Here is a 21,467-nt window from a genome sequence, read left to right on the forward strand (position 1 = left end):
AGCACTAATCTAAAAGGTGCCTCACAGGGCTGACAGTCCATGACTTTATTAAAAACAACGCACAGTAAAAATGTAATGTCTGGTTAGCCAGAGCACTAGAGGGGGAGGGAGGGCAATAAAAAGGTAAGAAGAGTGAAATAGAGGAAGATATGTTGAGGAAAACATCTGGGAGGGAGAAATGCCCAGATGTAAGAAACAGGCCATCACAGACAATGGGGGCTGTTTACAAGATTGGAGGAGATTCAAGCATCTCAAAAAAAGGGGGGTGCTTGTGAGGCAACACGAGGTCAAAAATTGGACAGCCTGAGGGCACTGAGGGAGCCCTAGGCATCTTCTCTATGGCTCTCCTGGGGTTGTGACTCGGTCCTGCTTCTCTCTGTTCTCCCTCCATCAGTCATTCTCTGCTTCTCACAACTTAACCAACCCTGGAAAGACTGATGCTGCCTTCTGTCCATGGCTGAGTGGCTTGGATTCTCTGTGCAGCTAAGTGAAACATTTCCCAGGAGGAAGAACTGGACTGACCAAGTTGTCTCCTCACCAGAGCACGCCACACTCTGGCCCCCAGAGCAGCCTCTGATTGGCTGGTCTGGGGTCAGGGGCCCTTTCTAGCCCAATCAGCTGCAGTCATGGAGTGGGATGGACTAGATGAAAAAGAACATGGCGACCCAGATGGGAGGGCATGAGGGCAGACACCTTCCCTAAGAGGAGAGCATGGAGTGCTGACGTAATGAGACTTGGCTGGCCTGGGAGAGAGGACAACCACACATTCATCAAAGATAAGTAGACAAAGAGGCCCCTTCACCCCCTTCTTCCTACCTCTAACAGATATCGTGTACCTACGGTGGTGTGACTCCATACTCAGCAATATAGGGAACGCCAAAAGGAATCCGAAATAGAAGTAGTGTTGCCTTTCTAATCCAGGCTCTTCAAGTTAACTGTGTGACCTTAGATAAATTACTTAACTTCTCTGTGCCTCAGTTCTGCCATCTGAAATGGTGAGTAATAACAATACCTCTTCACAGGGCTGCTGTGAGCTGCTTAGAATATTGGGGGGGCACACAGTAAGCATTCTATAAATGTTGGCTATGATTGTTATCAGCCTGCAGGAATTTATGGTCCTGTGTGGACCACAGATGAGTAATCATATTGCAATGACACGTGCTAAGTGTGATAATTGAGGTGGGTGAGAAATGTGCATGTTTTCAATAGTCAGGCAGTCCTTTCAGGCTCATAAAGAAAAAGCAGCAGGGCTTCCCTGGTGGCGCAGTGGTTGAGAGTCCGCCTGCCGATGCAGGGGACACGGGTTCGTGCCCCGGTCCGGGAGGATCCCGCATGCCACGGAGCAGCTGGGCCCGTGAGCCATGGCCGCTGAGCCTGCGCGTCCGGAGCCTGTGCTCCGCAACGGGAGAGGCCACAACAGTGAGAGGCCCGCGTACCAGAAGAAAAAAAAAGAAAAAGAAAAAGCAGCAGCCCTCATTGGCTCGACCTCAATTTCTGCCACCCACAAGGAACCACTTTCCACTCTCTAATCTGTCTTCATATTTACCTTCCTATTTCTAAATATCATGCTTATACCGTTATTTCTTGATACGTTAACCTTAGACATTACCATCTCTTATGGGTTGAATTGTGTCCCCTCCAAAAGACGCTGAAGTCCTAACCCCCAGTACCTGTGATTGTGACCTTATTTGGAAATAGGGTCTTTGCAGATGATCAAGTTAAGATGAGGTCATTAGGGTGGACCCTAATCCAATATGACTGGCGTCCTTCTAAAGAGGGGAAGTTTGGACACGGACATGCACAGAAGGAGAACACTGTGTGGAGATTGGAGTTATGCTGCCACAAGCCAAGGAACTATCGGAAGCTGAGAGAGACCTTAAACAGATCCTTCCCTAGAGCCTTCACAGGGAGCGTGGCCCTGCCGACACCTCGATCTCGGACTTCTAGCCTCCAGAACCGCGAGACGATACATTTCTGTTGTTTAAGCCACTCAATTTGCGGTACGTTATTGGCAGCCCTAGAAAACAAATCCACCATTGGTGTTTTACTTGAAAATCAAATTTAACTCCCCTCTCCTCATCCCTAGACTGTCTCTTGCCCCTATTATCCTAATAACATTGTATCACTTTTTTTTGTTAAATCAATATTAAGTGTCTATAAGTATGGAAACGTACTCCCTGCCATGTCATGTTGGAATACATGCTTGGAATACATGTCCTTCACTGTACAAACTTTTGTTGTCTTTAGAGTTAATATTTATCTCTTACCTCCTTTTTGTCTGTTTAGTTTCTGGATACATTCAAATAAACTCCTCAGCTTCTTGGTGTTTTTTCTTTGAGACCCTGTCCCAGGATCCTGCATGCTCCTACTGTGGTTGTCTTGGCTTCCGCTCTACCTCTGCTGCTCAGCGACACCCCTGGGATCTCCCCTCAGCATCCAAGTGAGAATTCATTTCGCCCCTCTCCAATATTTAGGATCTCCAGTTTTCTAAATCCTAGATTCATTGTTTACTTTGCGGATTCATCGTTTATTTTCTTTATTAGTTATCTACTACTGCGTAACGAATCGCCCCAAAACCTAGTGGCTTAAGATGACGATAATCATTTATTAACTCTGTTTCCAGTACAGCACCTCCTGCTTTCAGTATAGCACCCTTGCAGTCAACGGAGCATGGGGTCCTGAGTCTAGAGTCCTTCCTGTTCAGTCTCTCCAAAGAGGGAACCCCAGGCTCTCGTGGAGTGGGGGATGGGCACGAGGTGACCTAGCAGTGAGACATCACTGCTCCTTCAACAGACGTGCAAACAACCCTGTTTTCAGCCTATCTGTACCTTCTGCAGTACCTGGCACCTCCATTTCCTCAGACTTTCTCGGGTTCTGCTGCGCGAATCAGCTTGCCTCCTGAAGCTTCTACCCACCACAGGCCATTGGCTTCCAGCATTCTCTGGTCCGCTGAGTCAATTACCTTTCGTCCATTTGCCTGCTGGCTTCCCAAATGTGATGACATCTTTCAAGGGCTGTAATTTTCTTCTCTCATTTTTTTGTCCTTATGGATTTAGATCCTTCTTTAAAAATCCCATCACTGTCATTTTAGCGGGGGCTTTGGGAGAGACAGTGGAGGTACGTGAGTGCGCTCAATCATTCCACGGCTCATTGGAAGTCATCTATCCATTTTTCTCGTTCAATAAATGTTGAGGCGCTCCAGCACTAGGAACTGTGTCTTGTATTTCTTAGGTATCTCCTCATGATCAATACTTCTAGATTTGCACGGAATCCCACACTGGTGAGTTTACAGGGGTGAGATGGTCAATTTTGAGGAGACATTTGAGGAGGACCACCTATCTCCATCATCCCTCTCAAGGATGCTGGAGCGCTGGTATCCGTGGCCCTTGCAAATGTCAGGTGGGTTGGACAAAGTTCCCTGCTTCCTAGTCCTGCCCTAGCTTGCAGGGCCAGTGGGAAGGGTCCTTTGCCGAGTGAGTCATTCACCCATATGCCTTCAGTTTTCAGTACTTCGCTTCCTGTTGGCTTCAAGATGCAAAGCAGCACTGAGGACCTCCCCCAGACTACTCAGGAACAGGTCAGCCTGGAGTCCCTTCTGGAGAGGCATTTGTTTGTGGACTTGTGTCTGCGGTGGGCAGATTATATGGAAGGGAAGGTCATTCAAGATGGGACGGCCAGGCCGGGGAAACGCCAGATATTCAATCAAAACAGCAAAGTATAGGTACTGGTATTCAGGAAGCCAAACTAGCAAAGTGAGGAGCTCCTAGGGGAAGGCTGTGGTCATGTAGCCACAGCCAGCTTTCTGCTGCGGGGAGGAAGTGATGGAGAAAACACCGGCAAAGGTGACGCCATGAAGACAGCCTAGGCCCCTGGCCCCTGCCTATGTGATTGAGGTACTGAGAGGAGGCTTAGTAATTGGGCCAAGGGCTTTCTGGCTGCTGTGCGCAAGGGCAGCCTCCCCACGCCACCCGCTGCAGCCCAAGTGCTGTGGACAGGAACAGAACTGAATTGAGGGACCAGGTGCCAGCCAAAGGCTCCTTTGGAGAATGAGGCTTGAAATCCTCAGTACAGCTGGAACCTGGCTCCCTGAATAGTCCCTACAAGAGCCCCTGGGCTAATTAGCACTCAGCACTTTCCTCTCAGCAGCAGGGTGCGTGTTGGTGGGGGGGCAGGTAGCAGAGCTCCCATTGGACAGGTCATTTCTAACTTTCTTTTTTTTTTTCTTGAAGTGTAACATGTATATGGTAGAGTGCACAGATCCTAGATGATCGGCTCAATGAATTTATATGTGTGTAGAGACATACATGACCATTGCCTAGATCAAGATTTAGAACAATTCCAGCACCTGCCCCAGAAGGTTCCCTCATGCCCCGCCCCATCAATGCCCCCATAAGGAACCACTATTCTGACTTCTAGCTATTCTGATTATAGATCGGTTTTGCCTGCCTGTGAACTTATTATAAATGGAATCCCACAGCATCTCACTCTGGCTTCTTTCACGCAGAATGATGTCTGTAAGATTCACTCGTATTATTGAAGTCTTTATATATTCTTTTATATATAAAGAATATATGAAAAGATATGATGATTATATAATCATATATTTATAATTTTATATGTAATATATAAATATTAAAATTTCTATATTTAATATAAAGTATAGAAATATATTTACATTGTGTATATTTATACTGTATAGAATATAAATATAGAAATAAATCTAGAAATATTTATATTTTAATTTATAAAGAATAAAGCATATTATTTATATATTTTATAATATATAACATATATATGATATAATACATATTAGTTTTATATATTTTATATACATTCTTTTATATTGCTTTATGTCTTCTTTTATATTGCTGAGTAGTATTCCATTGTGCGACTAGACCACGGGTTATCTATCCTTCTGCCGTTGACGGGGATGTGCAGTTTTAGTGCATTCACTCACCATTCCTGGAGAGTCCAGGTGTGAAGCCGCCTCAGTCCCCCAGCAGTGTCTTCCCATGGCAAGCTCCTTTCCCCAAAACCCCACCACACTTGCTGAACAAGAATCGTCCACAACATGAGGCAGTTGCGGGTTCCCTGCCTAAGATATTGGGGATGCAAGATACAAATTTATGAGTCCCATGGAGCCCGTGGAGCTGGGAGTCTGAAAGCCCAGAGACTGTGCAGTCGGGGGCTTCAGATCCCTCCCCTGTGTCCCACCCCCAGTGCAGCTCACCAGTCCATTGCAGCCTTGGCCAAGGCCAGCCTTGCTGCCCCCTACCCGAGTTCTGTAGTTAACTGCAGAGAGGCCCCCATCAAATATCACACCTATGACCAGAAACGACAAAAGCAGGAAAAGCCCTGGGGACAAGATTCTGAGCAGCTGACACCAGGCTTTAACCTCCTCACCCTGCCATTGTGAGGACAGCCCGGACTGCCCCATCCTTAGCTCTGGCCTGCTGCTCGAGGCCCTTTATGAGATCTCCCCGGGGAGCAGGGGCCCCAGACAAAGGCCAGGGTTCTGCTGAGTTTACTGAAAGGAGAAAGAGTCCATTGATATTCGCGAGCATCCCTCTGCCACTCCCACCCCAGAGTGGAGGTCAGCCGGCACAGGGCAGGCTTTGGGCAGGGCTGGACCAACTCTGACGCCGCTTGCACTGACCCCTCCCAGGATCCCCTTTCCTGGAGTACTGGATCTGCCCTGTACGCCCCTCTCCTCACCCCCCCGCACACCTCACAACCCGCCCACCCACAGGTTGGCTGTGAGGGGACACATGAAAGAGTCCTGGCGCTTTATTCTCAACCAATGAAGTCCTCTATCCCTGCCTCAGGCAGTGGGACCTACCGCCACCGGACCCCTTGCCCTCTGCCACCTCCCAGCTGCTGACATCCTTCAAAGAGCCCCATTCAAGTTTGGCCTTGTTTTTGAGCCTTGAATTTGCTGTCCCTTCACTTGGGAATGCCTTTCCCCTCCTCTTTGCTCATCTGCCTCTCCCCATCATTCACATCTCAACCCACATAGCACGGCCTTCGAGAAGCCTTCTCTCACCACTCTAGCTTGAGCAGTACCTCCAGAACACATGGCCCTGTTTCATTTTCTCAGTGGCATTGATAGGTTATTTACCTGTTTGTTTATGTGATTATGGACTGTCTCCCTCATTTGGCATGTAAACTTGCTGTGGACTGAATGTTTGTGTCCACCCAAAATTCATATGTTGAAGCCCTAACATCCAATGTGATTGTATTTGGAGGTGGGGCCTTTGGGAGGTGATTAGGTCATGAAAGTGGGACCTCATGATGGGATTAGTACCCTTATAATAAGGGACACCAGAGGGATCTCTCTCTTTCTCTTTGCCATGTGAAGACACAGCAAGAAGACAGCCATCTGCAAGCCAGGAAGAGAGTCCTCACCAGGAACTGAATTGGCCGTAACCTTGATCTTGGACTTCTCAGGCTCCAGAACTGTGAGAACTAAATATCTGTTGTTTAAGCTTCCAGTCGGTGGTATTTTGCTGTAGCAGCCCGAGCTGCCTAACACAAAGCCCCATTGGAGCAGATCCATCTTACTCACCAGTGTATCCCTTGGGCCTCCAACAGGGCCTGGTCCAGTTATCTATGGCTGTGTAACAGATCACCTTTAAACTTAGCGACTTGAAACAACAGCAATCTTTTTTTTTTTTTGACCCTTCAAGGTTTCTTTGGGTCGTGAATTCAGACAGTGCATAGCAGGGGCAGCTCGTCTCCACTCTAGAATGGCTGGGATCTCTCTTGGGAAGACTCAAAGGCTCGTGCTGAGACTGTCTGAAGGCTTGTACACTCACCTATATGGTGGTGGATGCTGGATGCTGGCTGGAACCCCCAGCTGGACTGTCAGCCAGATCACCTTACCTACACATGGCCTCAGCAGCAGCTCTCTCCTCATGGGGTAGCTTGGGCTGCCTCACAGCATGGCTGCCAAATTCCAAGTGTGAACATCTCAAGAGGAATAGGCAAAAGTGGTGTCACCTTTTAAGACAAAGGCTCAGAAATCAAATAGGGTCACTTCTGTGTAGTTCCACACCCACCCAGATTCAGTGGAAGAGAACATAGAGCCCACCTCTTCATGGGAGAAGTTTCCACATCACATTATAAGAAGAGCATAAGGGTTGGGATATGCTGTGATGGCCATCTTTGGAAAACATGATCTGTCACATTACTCAGTAAATGTTTGTTGATTGAATGACTGTTTTATGCTCTCAACTTCTTTCTCCACCTCCTCGCTTTGCCCCTTACCAACGATATGACTTGGGAAAACTTATTGTACCAGTAGGTTGCCCAGAGAAATAGAAACAATAGGAGATATAGATAGATAGATAAATGGATAGATAGATATAGATATTATTTAAATTTATGTTTAAATCTATAAAGAGATTTATTTTAAGGATTTGAAGCACATGATTGTGGGGACTGGCAAGTCTGAAATTTGTCGGGCAGGCCAGCAGGTTAGAAACTCAGGCAAGAACTGATGTTGCAGTCTTGAGTCTAAAATTCACAGGGAGGCCAACAGATTGGAAACTCAGACAGGAGTTGACATTGTAGTCTTTCGTTTTGTTTTGTAGAAGTATAGTTGATTTACAATGTTTCAGGTGTACAGCAAAGAATACATAATATATTCTTTTTCAGACGCTTTTCCATCATAGGTTATTACAAGTTATTGAATATAGTTTCCTGTGCTATACAGTAGGTCCTTGTAGGTTACCCATTTCATATACAGTACTAGTGTGTATCTGTTCATCCCAAATTCCCAATGTATCCCCCCCTTTTCCTTTTGGTAACCATAAGTTTGTTTTCTATGTTTGTGTGTCTGTTTCTGTTTTGTAAATAAGTTCATTTGTATCACTTTTTTTTAGATTCATATAAGTGATATCATATATTTGTCTTTCTCCAGCTGACTTACTTCGCTCAGTATGATCATCTCTAGGTCCATCCATGTTGCTGCAAATAGCATTATTTCATTCTCTTTTATGGCTGAGTAGTATTCCATTGTATATATATATACCACATTGACACTGTAGTCTTGACTCTGAAATGTACAGGGCAGGCCAGCAGGCTAGAGACTCTGGCAGGATTTCTATGCTACAGTCTTAAGGCAGAATTCCTTCTTCTCTGGGAAAACTGGTTTTGCTGTTAATGTCTTCAACTGATTAGATGAGGCTCACCCACATTATCAAGGGTAACTTCCTTTACTTACAGTCAACCGATTGGAAATGTTAATAATGTCTACAAAATACCTTCACAGCAACATCTACACTGGGGTTTGACCAAACAACTGAGCACTATAGCCTAGCCAAGTTGACACATAAAATCTAACCATCACACTTACCCTCTCTGAACCAGCTTTTTCCCCTTTGAAATGAAGACAAAAGTCCCTTATAAGGCTGCTGGGAGAATGAGAACTGATGTATGGTAGGCAGCCTCTCCAATGGCTCCCACGACCTCCATCTCCTGGTATTCACGCCCCTGTGTAATCCCTTCCCCTTGAGTGTCAGACCTGTTGACTCAGTTTTAACGAATAGAAATAGAATATGGCAGAAATGATGAGATGTCACTTCTGGGATTAGGCTATAGAAAGACTTGGCTTCCATCTTGCCCACCCTCTCTTTTGCTCAGTCACTCTGAGGGAAGCCGGCTGCCATGTTGTGAGCTGCCTTTGGTGGTGTGGAACTGATATCTCCAGCCAATAGCCAGTGAAGACCCGAGACTGGCGCCAGTCGCGTGGGTGAGCTGGGAAGTAGACACCGCCCCCCACCCAAACCACCACCCAGGAGAGCCTCTGGCTCTGGTTGATACCTTAACTGCAACCTCACAAGAGACCCTGGGCCAGAGGAACCCGGTTAGGCCACACCTGGGTTCCCGACCCACAGAATCTGTGAGATAATGAATGTGTGCTGTTTTAGGCCTCTAAGTTTGGAGGTAATTTGTTACACAGCAAGAGATAACTAACATGCATTATGGGTGGTAAGTGCCTGGCATATAGTCTCTGGTCAGTAGGTCCTACAGCTTTATGTGAAATTTCTCTCAGAGAGATTTGTATTTTCACAGAAGACTCCATCCCGAAGGCATGATTTTGTCATGGAACTTTTCAGCAGAGTAATGGGAGGGAGGGTACTTCTGAGAACACTTGAGGTCACACTACACAGATGGCCATCAATTCTGATTCCAGGTAAGGCAAAGAGGTAGTCCTCTCCCTCATGAGAGAGGGACTACTAGCTGAGGATGAGCTGAGACAGGGGCTCTGGCAACTTCCCCAGGAAAATAATCTGCATTGACAACAACAAATACCTGTAGAGAGGGCCCTAGAGATACAGTGGGGAGCAAAGGCCTAATGTCACTGATCTCAGAGCACTTGCAGGTCACGGAAGAGGCTAGTAAATAATTACACCAATGCAAATATAATGGTAAACTGACACCGGTCCTCTGCAGGGAAGGAATTTGTACACTAGGAAAGTGACCTAGACTAGAGGCGTCAGGGGAATTTCTTGGAGGAAGGGCATGCAAGCTGAGATATCAGGACAAGTGGGCATGAACTAGATGAAGAAGGAAGGGAAAAGCATTGCAGACAGAAAGCACAGCATGTGCAAATGTCCTGTGATGGGAGGTAACATGGCGTATTTGAGAACTGATAGGGGATCGGTGTGTGGCCAGAAGACAGTGAGGGGGACAGTGTGAGAGAGAGGCTGGGATGGTCAGCAGAGGCCAGACCATGCTGACCTTGTAGTAAGTTGTAGGTCATGGATCTTTACTTGGAAAACAAAGGGAAGCCATTGGAGAGTTTAAGTGAGGATGTGATGTAATCAGATGTGTGTTGTTTTCTGGAAACTGTGTATAGATTGGATTAGTGGGAGGGGGAGGGGAGGCCGAGTTGGGTATGGCAGTAGCCCGGTGAAGGGGTGCTAGCAGCTTGGACCCTAGTAGAAGCTGTGGAGGTGATAAGATGGGAAGCATCAAGCTGATGCTGTGGAGACGAAAGCCCCAAGACGTGATGTCAGAGAACATTCAATGGAACTGAGTTCAAGTTCTGACTGTGCTTCTTATGAGCTGTGTGGCCTCTGGAAAGTTTCTAAACCTCTCTGTGTTTCAAAGTCCCCATATGGAAAGTAAGCGTAAGAAGGCCAACCTTGCTGGCTGGTTGTGTAGATACGCCTCGAAAGTGCACGGGCAGTGGGCTGAAGCACCCCGTAGACGTCATAGAAGAAAATTCTGACCAAGACAGACAATTTAGCTCTAGCTACAACTGACGTAATGTGTTTTTGCTGTACTGTTTGAGAATATCCAAGTCTGCCAAGGAAGACAAGTAAACAAGAGGGCTGGATAAAATGTCACTGATAAGTAAGTTCGTAACCAGGGATAGATGTTACGCAGATGACGTAGAGCAGATAGGTGAACAGAGATAAAAAGAGGTGGAAGGAGCAAGAGATTCCTAATATTCATGAAGCACTAAATATACAAGAGACACGAAATATTCATGAGGCGCTAAATATATTTAAGGCACCCGAGGCACTAAATATTCATAATAAACTAAATATACATGAGGCATACGAGGCACTCAATATTCAGCCACCCATTGGTAACACTCATTCTGGCCCCATGTGTCCAAGAAATGCAAATAACCCTGGCTGCTCCCCGGGCTAATTGGAGACGGGCAGCCATGGCCGGGCATGCTGTCTCTGCATCTCTCCAATTGAGCATGAGTGCGACACTGGCCCCAGGCACATTCCAGATTTCTGTGCACCTCAAACCTCAACTGTGGTTTCATACCCACACCATCAGCGGGGAAGGCGGAGGCAGCAGAGAAAGACAAAGCATTGCCCACCCCAGGATGCAGGATGCTGGTACCCTGTCCTAAGTGTTTGAGTCTGCCGCACCTCTCTTTGTGTCTTGCTGTATTTTCAGTGGCTTCACAATCCTGTGTGATTTGAGCTCTCTATCTTGGTTCGGGAGCCTTTCTTTCCTGTGATCTCTGGGATCGCTTGCTTGGAAGTGTACTGGGTAGCCACTGTGGCCTGGGGGAAGAGGTGTGTTCCCACGTTACAGGTGAGTAACGCTGGAGAATGAAACTCTCCTGGCGCCATGTCAGACAGAACACGGTTCTAAGCAGGTCAGGCATTGCGGTTGGAAGCATGGGAAGGAGGTGTGGCGTGTGGCAAGCCAGCTCTGAGGAAATGGTGATTATCTGCAATGGGTGAGCACTGACTAATGCCAAGGGTGCAGAGCTCAAGAGTCATAGCTGTGGGTGCCTGTAAAGACATTGAAAAACTGAAGTAGGGAGTTACTCGTGTCCATGGTAGACCTGTTTAGTGTCCTGTGAGATCCCTAATCCCTTCGAGTATGTTAATAAGAATTCCCAAACTGGAAAATGGACCCAAAACGCCAAGAGGTTAAGGACCACTATGGTAAGTGCTAGGCTCTGGTGCAGTAGTAAATGGTCCCCTAAATTCTCAGTGACTTAACACAACAAAGATTCATTTTTCATACACACACACACACACACACACACACACACAATATGCCCATTTGGGGTTCGCTGAGGGTCTTGCTTTATCTTGCCCTCACTCCAGGACACTGGTTGATGGGCTGCTACTTAGAATATTCCCATCCATAGTGGCAAAGGAAAGCAGGGTCACTTCCTGCTCGTAACTCATTGGCCATGACTGGTCACATGGCTCCACTCAACCACAGCAGGCCAGGAAGTACCATTCTTCCGTGTGCCTGGACAGCCGGAAACATCTCGTGGATGTCTCTGATTTGACTTCATTCGGACGTACAGAAACTCACGGACGCAGTAGGGTTTGGGGATGAGGGTGTCCAGATTGGACTGCAAGACCCAGACCCCCCAAGACTACCTTCAGAAGACCCCGTGAGGTTTCCCAACTCCGCCACCATCCTCAGTAGACTGACCTCAAGGTCCTCTGCTTCCACAAAAGCATTTATTCCAGGAGAAGGCAGCTGATGACAGCCATCCAGAGAGGCAGGGTCCCCATCTTCAGAGACACATCAGAGCGATACATGCAGTGGCCAGAGGAGGAAGGGTCTGGAAAGAAAGGTGATAGATGGAAGGACATCAGGGCAGCCGCGTAAACTTGGCATGACTTTTCCAATTTAACTCGGTAATAAACACTTGGCTTTTTAAATAGCATTTGCTTTAAGTAGCCCTGTTAATTAGTATTAATTAGCAGCTTGCCTCCTAATTGGTGGTTTGCAAGCCAGGAAGTTGAGGTGGGGAGTGGGGTGAAGGTAAAGGTGAGAGGAGAGAGGGGCTTCTAGCTTTCTAGAATGAGCAATTAGTAATCATTCACATGAAAACCGGGATGCTTCCAAGATTGATAAATTCCCCAGAGCAGTTACCCCTGGCTGGATTCGCTCGCTATTATGCTTGACGCAAACATACACCCAGCTTCCTTGCACAGGTGGCTGCGGTGGCTTTGGGCCAATAATCCTTTCTCTCCAACCCTCTCTGAGCCCTGGACCAACGAAACTTTACAAACCCCTTTCAGAGGCATTGCCCTCTTGCCCGAGCCTGTTCCAGCATGTTCTCTTTCATCTGTGGCCTTGCTAAAGAACCCCGTCCAGGCAGAAGTTGCCAGATCTTTGGGAGTGTCCTAGGTTTCTGTCCCCTGGGGACAGTTCTCCCCTGGAGAACTGGCTCCAGTCAGGTGGAAGGGAAGAGAGTTGGTTTCCGGAAGGTCACTGAAATGTTAACCCCTGAGCTTTGGAATCACCGAGATTGGGTCCAAGTTCCAGCTCCTCTGCTTGCTATCTGTGTGACCTTGGGCTCATTACTTGTAACCCCTCTGAGACTGTTTTCTCATGCTGCTGATAAGAGAAACTTTTTTGTATAGACTTGCTGTGAGAGTAAATGAAATCATGTGTGCTAAGTGCTCACCGCTTTGCCTAGCATAGAGGGAGCGCTCATTAAATGGTATCTATTATTATAAACAAATATTAGACTCATTAGATGAAAGTTCAGCCCTAATGAGGTCCTCGGCACAGACCTAAATTTGAAGCTAGACCTTTAGCACCTGCCACCAGGAGATCTCAGTCTCTCCTGGGCACCTAGAATCCAGTTGGCTTTGATAGATGATATCTAGCTCCTCAGGGGAGCCTGGAAACAGCAGCTAGCCTGTCAGCAATGTCTTAAACAACCCCATGGGTTGTGGAAAGAGCTTGAAGCCCAGCCGGCTTTTCCTGGTGTGCTTCGAGGTCTAGGAGGGTTACCTGACTTCAGCTTGTTCTAGACCCATGTTCTAGGGGACCCTGGCAGTCCTCATTCAGCCCTTGGCCCTAGGTACCAAATCATTTAGAGGTTTCCTCTCATGGCATTTGTTATGTGCACCAATGAAGGTGACTTTCAATTGTAAGTAACAGTAACCAGTCACAGTGGCCTAAACAAGATAGTTTCCTTCTTTCATGCACAAAAGTCCAGAAGAATGAAGCCCAGGACTGGTAAGGTGGCCCTATTCCACCTAGTCCTTAGAGATCTGGGTTCCTACTATCTTGTCACTCAAGTGTGCATGGTCTCCATTCCCAAGGTCACCTCTTGGTCAAAGATGGCTGCTCCAGTTCCAGCTTCCATGTCCACATTCCAGCCAGCAGAATGGAGGACAGGTAGAAAAGGGGGCAAAGGATACATGTCAGCTGTCTTTTTTTTTTTTTTTTAACGTCTTTATTGGAGTATAATTGCTTTACAATGGTGTGTTAGTTTCTGCTTTATAACAAAGTGAATCAGTTATACATATACATATGTTCCCATATCTCTTCCCTCTTGCGTCTCCCTCCCTCCCACCCTCCCTATCCCACCCCTCTAGGTGGTCACAAAGCACCGAGCTGGTCTCTCTGTGCTATGCGGCTGCTTCCCACTAGCTATCTATTTTACATTTGGTAGTGTATATACGTCCATGCCACTCTCTCACTTCATGCCAGCTTACCCTTCCCCCTCCCCATGTCCTCAAATCCATTCTCTACATCTATCAGCTGTCTTTGAAGGAAAGCTCCCAGAAATTTGCCACATGACCTTTCTCATTACATCTCAGTTTGATCATGTGACCACACACGGCTGCAAGGAGGCATGGAGGAGAGATGGTTAATCTGCAAGAGAGGGAGACATAAAGGGGACACACAGAGAAGTAGGAAGTGAGAGGTTTATCTCCTTCCATTAGGAAAGTCTCATTTGGAGCTGCAGTTAGCTAGAGTTGGTTTGTAACTTGCAGTCCAAACAACAACCAAGACAATCGTTTTCAAGGTCGTTTCCCTAACCCGGCACTAATGGTGCTGTCTACACCAATATACCTAAGAATAATCATGTAGAGGTGTTTGTTTTAAACATCCATTTTCTGATCCCATTCGCCAGAAATTCCAATTCCCTGGGTCTGGGGGGCCAAGACCTGCATTTTTAGCAATCTCCCTGCCACCCAGCCACAATTCTGTTGTAAGCAGTCCAAGGACTACAGTTTGAGAAATACTGGTTTACAGCCAGTTCCGAGATATATCAGTTACTACTGCTGTGTAACAAACAGCCCTGAACTTACTGGCTTAAAACCACATCATATTATTTTGCTCACAAATTCTGTGGGTCAGGAAATTGGAAAGGGTATAACAGGGGCAGCTTGTCTCTGCTTCATAATGGCTGGGGCCTCAATTGGGAAGACCTGAAGGCTGAGCCTGTCTCAAAGGTTGGGGCCTGGAATGACCTGGAGGCTCCCCCAGTCATACATCCAGGGGCTTTTGGCCTGGACCTCAGCAGGCGCCATCAGCTGGAACACCTACGCGTGGGCCTGTCCGTGTGTCTTGGGTGTCCTCACAGCATGGTCCCTGGGTTCTAAGAGCCAGAATCCCAAGAGAGAACCAGGAGGAAACTCGCTGGCCTTTAATGACTCGGAAGTCAGACAGTGTCACTTCAGCTGTAGTCACAGGCCACCAGATTCAAGGAGGAGGGGACACAGATCCCCCTCTACCTTACATTGTAAAAGAGCATTTGGGATGAATGAGAGCTCTTGTTAGAAAATATCATCTTCCACGAGGAGGAAACCTGGGCATCTGCAGAGGCAGAGGGACCTTAGGAAATGCCAGGTGGGCGGGCTTCTGGTCCCCACCCTGCTGGGAGCAAATCTCCCCTCCTCCTATCCGTTTTGTGTGATGACCTTTTGCATCAGCCAAGATTCTGCCTTTCTCCCAGGTCCTGACCTGGAACTCAGAGCCTGAGGCTAGGAGAATGGGGCCAGCCTTTTCGCATATGACTCCATCGACTCCTCAGGCCTCCAGAAGGTGCCAGTGGTGTATTGGTCTTGCGGTCCCCGTTGGCTTTGCAGGATCCTGTGTGGGAGCCTCAAGGGGGAGCTGATCCAGACATGGAGGAAACCTCTGGCCGGATTCCACCTGGGGTGTGTCAAGGAACTCCATTCAGTATTTTTAAAAATCATCTGTCACATGGCTCTTTTGCCAGCTTAGAATAATTGCCAAGTTTTTGCTCCCTAAACTGCATGGAAGGTACAGAGGAATTCTCTTTTCTTCTTTTTAATGTCAATTTCAACAGTGCCCTGTAATGGGATTCTTCACAAAGGAAACACACCCTGAAACCATGGTGCTGGATTCCTGGGGCCTCTGTCTACTCTGGCTGGGGCCTCAAACATGCAGCATTTCGAGGGCACGGACCCAGCTTCTGCTTGGCTGATTTCTTACCCGGGACCATGCTGGCAGGCTTGGCGAAGCCCCCTGAACTGAAGGATGGCCCCCGTACTAGCCACACTACCCTTGACCTACTGGATGCCGCTCCTTTTTGTTAAAATCAAGAGTAACCTTAGACTAACCTCACAGAACTTCATCTGGTCTTCTCACCTTCCAGATGAGGGAACAGAGACCAGAAAGCCAAAGTGACCCATCTAAAGCCATGTGGTTGCCCAAGCCTGAAAGCCTGAACGCTTTCTGACCCCTCCTACGGCTCTTTTATGAGCGGGTCTTCGAAAGGGGCGCACCTCTCCCATCTTGCTAATTAGTAAAATGCCTCTCTTGTCCTTCCCTTTTTCTTTCTTTTTTTTTTTTAATTAATTCTTATTGGAGTATAGCTGCTTTACTTCTTCCCTTTCTCTAAGCGCTTCCTCCCTTCCCTATGTACACGACCCTCTGCATTTGCTGTTCCCGTCAACAGATGGAACAGACATTTATTTGAGCTGATGTGTGCATTAAGCTCCCTCTGGAATGAACTTGCTGCTGATGGCTGTCATGGTTCAAGCTGTCATTCAAATAATGTGTGACTCTTCGATCCGGGCTTTGCCCCTAATAAACCCCTCAATGGCACTCTTAGGAAATCTTGGGTGTCTTTTTTTAACGTTGCCATCACAAAAAGCCTCCAGTGTCTGACAGAGGACAGAACTAGCCCATAGGCATCATTCAGGGAGGTTTTAAACAAGCCTGCCAATTCTTTGACCCCTCTCCCATCCAGAGGTGGCATCGACATCCTTTCCCCTTGAATCTGACATGGCCCAGCGACTCACTTGGAACCAACAGAACGCAGCGGAAGTGAATGACCTCCCAGGCGAGGTCAGCTGAGGCCGTGAAGCTTCCACCTGGGTCTCCCCATCAAGACCCTCTCTCTCTACGTGTCACCTCCAGGGACACTTCCTCTCAGACCCCAGCCGCAATGCTGTGAGACCCCAAGCCACACGAGAGGCATCCTAGATGTTGCATGCAGTTTGGCAGGCCCCTCTGAGCCCAGCCTTCAAGTCATCTCAGGTGCTAGCCTTGTGACTAAAGGAGCTTCCAGATGATTCCAGCCCCCAGCCGTTTGTGTCACCCCAGCCCTCTAATCTCCCAGCTGAGGTCCCAGTCATTGTAAAGCAGAGACACGCCGTCCCTGTCCAAATTCCTGACCCACGAATCCGTGATCAGCATAAAATGCTTGTTTTAAGTCACCAGGCTTCGGAGTGGTTTGCTACTCGGCAATAGTGACACCATCCAACGGGGTAGGGGAGGTTTTTGCAAAATATCCGAGACCCCCAGGCTCAGAAACCCACGGGGCACGTGGGCTCATCACCAATGATCTTAGGTAGAAAATGAAAGGGGAGCCAAGTTCCCAGGCTAGCTCCTCGAAGGTGCTTCTGGGAGAAAATGGAAGAACCCTAGAGCGGGTGGTTTCACACCTTCTGTTCCCTCCACCTGGAATACCCTTCCCTGTTCTTTTGCCCAGCCAGCTGCTACTTATCACCCAACACTTGGTTCAGGACGAGTCCCTTTTCTGGAATCCATGACGGCCTATATCTCCCCCCTTTAGGGCACTCAACCACAGTATATTTCAACTGTCTTCCCAGTTAGACTGGGAGTTTCTGGAGTTTGGCAACTCTCTCTTGCCAGTTCAGAACGTGGCCTGCCCGCAAAGCTGGTCTCCTCCCCCTCTGCACCTCCCCCTCCCCCCTCCTCCCACTCCTTCCCTTTCTCTCTGACACTCTGGGCTCTGCTCTACCCCCTCTTTCTTGTTGCCCAGCAGGGGCTCTGAGCCCCCCTCCCTCTTTCTGGGGCTCAGCTGAATTTCCCTCCACTACTGCGGATTCAGCCCCATGCCTGCTTCTCCTGTTTTGGCTGGTGCCGACTTTTGCGGTTAACAAGGGATGATAAAGTCCTTTCTAGACTCCTCTCCAGGGACCTGAGACTCAAGAGCAGACCTCAGGAGGACGTGCACTCCAGGCGGGCCCCAGCAGTCTCCCCAGTCGCCATCTGGGCCGCCGCATGAGGGCGCGGCAGCAGGAGATGGGCAGGGTGAAAGGAGGCCGAGTGGGGCCTGATCTGTCTAGAAAGTGTCACTGGCCTTTCCCACACTGAGTCGTGTCACAGAAATTGTTGCTGACAGGGGTCAGGTGGCCTAACACTGAATTTGGAGGGCGGGGATCAGTGTGAATGACACCTCGCACAGAGAAGGGGCCCAGGAGGCCCACAGGGCTAATGAAGGCGGCCAGGCATTGTGAGAGGCCTGCAGGACACTCCGGGGGCATAGCGGGGAGGCTGGGAGAGGTCTTAGCCCCGAGGGGAAGAATGCCCATGTCAGGGAAGGCACATTAACTCCTCAAAGGCCGTTGAGCTGGGCCTGTGATTGACAGGTGGGCGCTGTCAATCAGGGGAAGCTGCCGATGAGAGAGTGGGCCACCAGACACAAAAGGGGACATGTTTGATGAGCTCTGGGGGCTGGGCCCGAGTCACAAGGAGCCTGCAACTTGATGGCAGAGACCAGAGTTTTAACTGGGGCCCTCTGCGGCCCAGGCGTGGGTCTATTAGAGGATGTCTGTCTTGGGGAAATTGTCAAAAGGAAGCTGGCTTGTCAATGATGTTGGCGCCAGATCCTCGAGCTTGCCTTAGTTATTCGATAAGGCACTTGGTCACAAATGCAGTGCACAGACGATGACATTGTGTGTGTTGGAGAGGCTCTCCAAGGAGGGGGTTGGGGACTTGGCAGTGACGGTTTAATTGTGCAAAGGATTCAGGACTTGATAAGTACCAAATAAATATCTGATCACTTACTCATATAGCACTAGTGCTCCAAATTGCATTTTTAATATAAAGTCCCAACATCCTATTTTCTAAGTTTAAAGATTAAGTTAAATTAGATGTAGGCAGTCGTTCTAGAAAATATTTGGAATCTATAAAGTACAGAATGGTGGGGGGAGGGGCATCTTCCCTCCGAAAGTCAGTCATTGCCAGCATCAGGGTATGTTTAGCTCCAGTCTTTTTACTTATACGTCTTTTAAAACATAATTGTGATCAACTGTACACACAATTTGGTAATTTGCTCTTTTCTTTCTCAACGTAGTGATACAAGCATTTTTCATGTTATTCCAAACTCGTGGTAAACATCATTTTTAATGGCTACGTAATATGGATTGGATTTTCAATTTTCATTAAATCTCTGTTTTATCTTCAGCCTGATTGCTTTGAGGAGCCTAATTTCTGCCAGTCCTCATCTGCTTATCTGTTTATCAGGAGTCGCATTTCCACCATGGCTCTCCCCTTTTCTGAGGCGGGGGGGAGGGCAAGAAAGAGGGTTCCAAAGGGGACAGACGCAGCTTCCAGGAGGGGTAACTGGCCAGCCAGAGACACTGTCAGGGCAGGACCACCGTGGGCCCTAGGTGTCCTGTGGTCAGTCTCAATTTCAAACATTCTGTTCTGATGTGTCCATAAGTACACTGGTTCTTCCAGAGACCACATGGCCCACTTAGGATTAAAAGATAGGGTCCCCTTGGGACTTTTCTGGCGGTCCAGTCGTTAGGACTCTGCGCTTCCACTGCAGGGAGCACCGGTTCAATCCCTGGTCGGAGAACTAAGATCCCACATGCCGCTCAGACAAAAAAAAATAAAGTAAAAATAAACCACTAAGTTAAAAAAAAAAAAGAGGAAAGAAATCATGACTCCTTCAAGTAGATAAATGGTACAGGATGTTCAATTCATTAAGGGACACCCCTCAGTGTCTGTGTGTCTGTGTGTGTGTGTACAGTTCTGTGAATTTTAACACGTGTATAGATTCTCATAACCACTACCACGATCTGGATATAGAACATTTCCATCATGCCAAACAATTTTTTGTGCTACCCCCCTTTGTAGCCAAGCTCTCCCCCACCGTTAATGTCTTGCAACCACTGATCCATTCCCTGTCACTATAGGGTCATCTTTTCCAGAACCTCATACAAATGAAATCACGCGGCATCTAAGCAGTTGAAGACTGGCTTCTTTCACTCAACAGAATGCCTTTAAGATTCATCTAAGTTGAGTATATCAATAAACCACTTCTTTTTGTGGCTGAATAGCTTTCCATCATGTGGGTATATCACCATTTGTTTAACCATTCACTTGCTGATGAATATTTGGGTTGTTACCAGTTTGGGGTGATTAGGAATAGGACTGCTGTGGACATTCATGGACAGATTTTTGTGTGAACATAGATTTTTACTTCCCTTGGGTAAATAACTGAGGCATGAGATTGCTGGGTCATATGGAAATTGTATGTTTAACTTTATAATAAAATGCCAAACCGTTTTCCAGAGTGGCTGTCCTATTTAATATTCCTACCAGCAACCTACGAGAGTTCCAGTTGCTCCACAGCCTCATCAGCACTTGCTATGGTCAATGTTTTTTGATTTTAGCCATTCTGATAGGTAGGTAGTGTGTATCTCATCATTTCCCTCATGGCTAGTGATGTTGAACATCATTTTCTGTTTATTTGCCATCTGTTATCCTCTGATGAAGTGTTCAGGTCTCTTGACCATTTTTAATTAAGCTGTTAGTCTTCTTACTGTTAAGCCTTGAAAATTCTTTTACACATTTGGTATACAAGTCTTTTGTCGGATATGTGATTTGCAGATACTTTCTCCAGTCTGTAGGTTGCTTTTTCATTCTCTTAACAGTGTCTTTCACAGAACAAAAGTGTTCACTTTTGATCAAGTCCAATTCATCAATTTTTCTTTTATAGATTACGCTCTTGGTCTCACGTGTGAGGACTCTGCCTAACCCTAGATCATGAAGATTTCCTCCTATATTTTCATCCAAAAGTTTTATAAGTTTTACACTTTACATTTAGACCTGTGATCCATTTTGAGTAAATTTTTATATAAAGTGTAAGGTTTAGGTTGAGGTTCACTTTTTTTTGCTTATGGATGTCCTACACCATTTGTTCCTACACCATTTGTTCCTACACCAATTGCTCCTACACCATTTGTTGAAAAGACTGTCCTCCTTCCACTGAATAGCTTTGTACCTTTGTCAAGAATCGATTGGCCATATTTTGGTGGGTCTATGTCTGGACTCTCTATTCTCTTCCATTGATCTGTGTCTATCCCTCTGCCAATACGACACTGTCTTACTGTAACTTTATAGTAAGTCTTAAAATCAGGTAGTGTGATTGTTCCAACTTTCTTCTTTTTTCCAAAATTTTTGGGCTCTTTTATTTCCTTTTCCTTTCCATACCCATTTTAGAATCAGCTTGTCTATACCTGCAAGAAATCCTGCTGGGGTTTTGATTGGAATTGTATTAAATATATAGATTGATTTGAGAGGAAATTGGCATCCTTGCCATGTTGAGTCCTCTGATCCATGATCCCAGTATGTCTTCCCCACCTTGTTTGGTTTCTTTGATTGATTTAAGAATTTTCTTCCCCAGCTGGGAGAAGGCGACATCTCAAAATGCTTGGTTTTGAGTTGAATAGAGCACTGTCTGCAATGGATACTTCACTTTACCCGGGCACGTCTTACTTCCTTCAAGCCCAGTAGAGACGCCTTGATTTTCACTGGCAATCTTATACTTTGGGGGCAGGGTGAGAAGAGAAACTTATCAGACTCACTTGTGCATCTGCTGGAGAACCGTGTTGAGGTGTTGGTGCATATATGGGTGCCCTCACATACACACATGTGTACATAGTGTCCACATGTGCTCACGCATACACACGTGTGGGTGTCCACGCGTG

The 21,467-nt window shown here is 47.1% G+C and overlaps 1 long non-coding RNA gene across 1 annotated transcript in view; it reads right to left on the reverse strand.

Moving 5' to 3' along the window:
• Positions 1–21,467, reverse strand: part of LOC132513258 (uncharacterized) — a 132,320-nt gene that overhangs the window by 82,514 nt on the left and 28,339 nt on the right. The window contains exon 2 of the long non-coding RNA XR_009538426.1: positions 11,932–12,064. This is a non-coding gene — a long non-coding RNA (uncharacterized LOC132513258). The remainder of the gene's footprint in view (positions 1–11,931; positions 12,065–21,467) is intronic.

Source organism: Lagenorhynchus albirostris, chromosome X, assembly GCF_949774975.1.
Source record: "Lagenorhynchus albirostris chromosome X, mLagAlb1.1, whole genome shotgun sequence".
In the NCBI taxonomy this organism is placed as follows: domain Eukaryota; kingdom Metazoa; phylum Chordata; class Mammalia; order Artiodactyla; family Delphinidae; genus Lagenorhynchus; species Lagenorhynchus albirostris.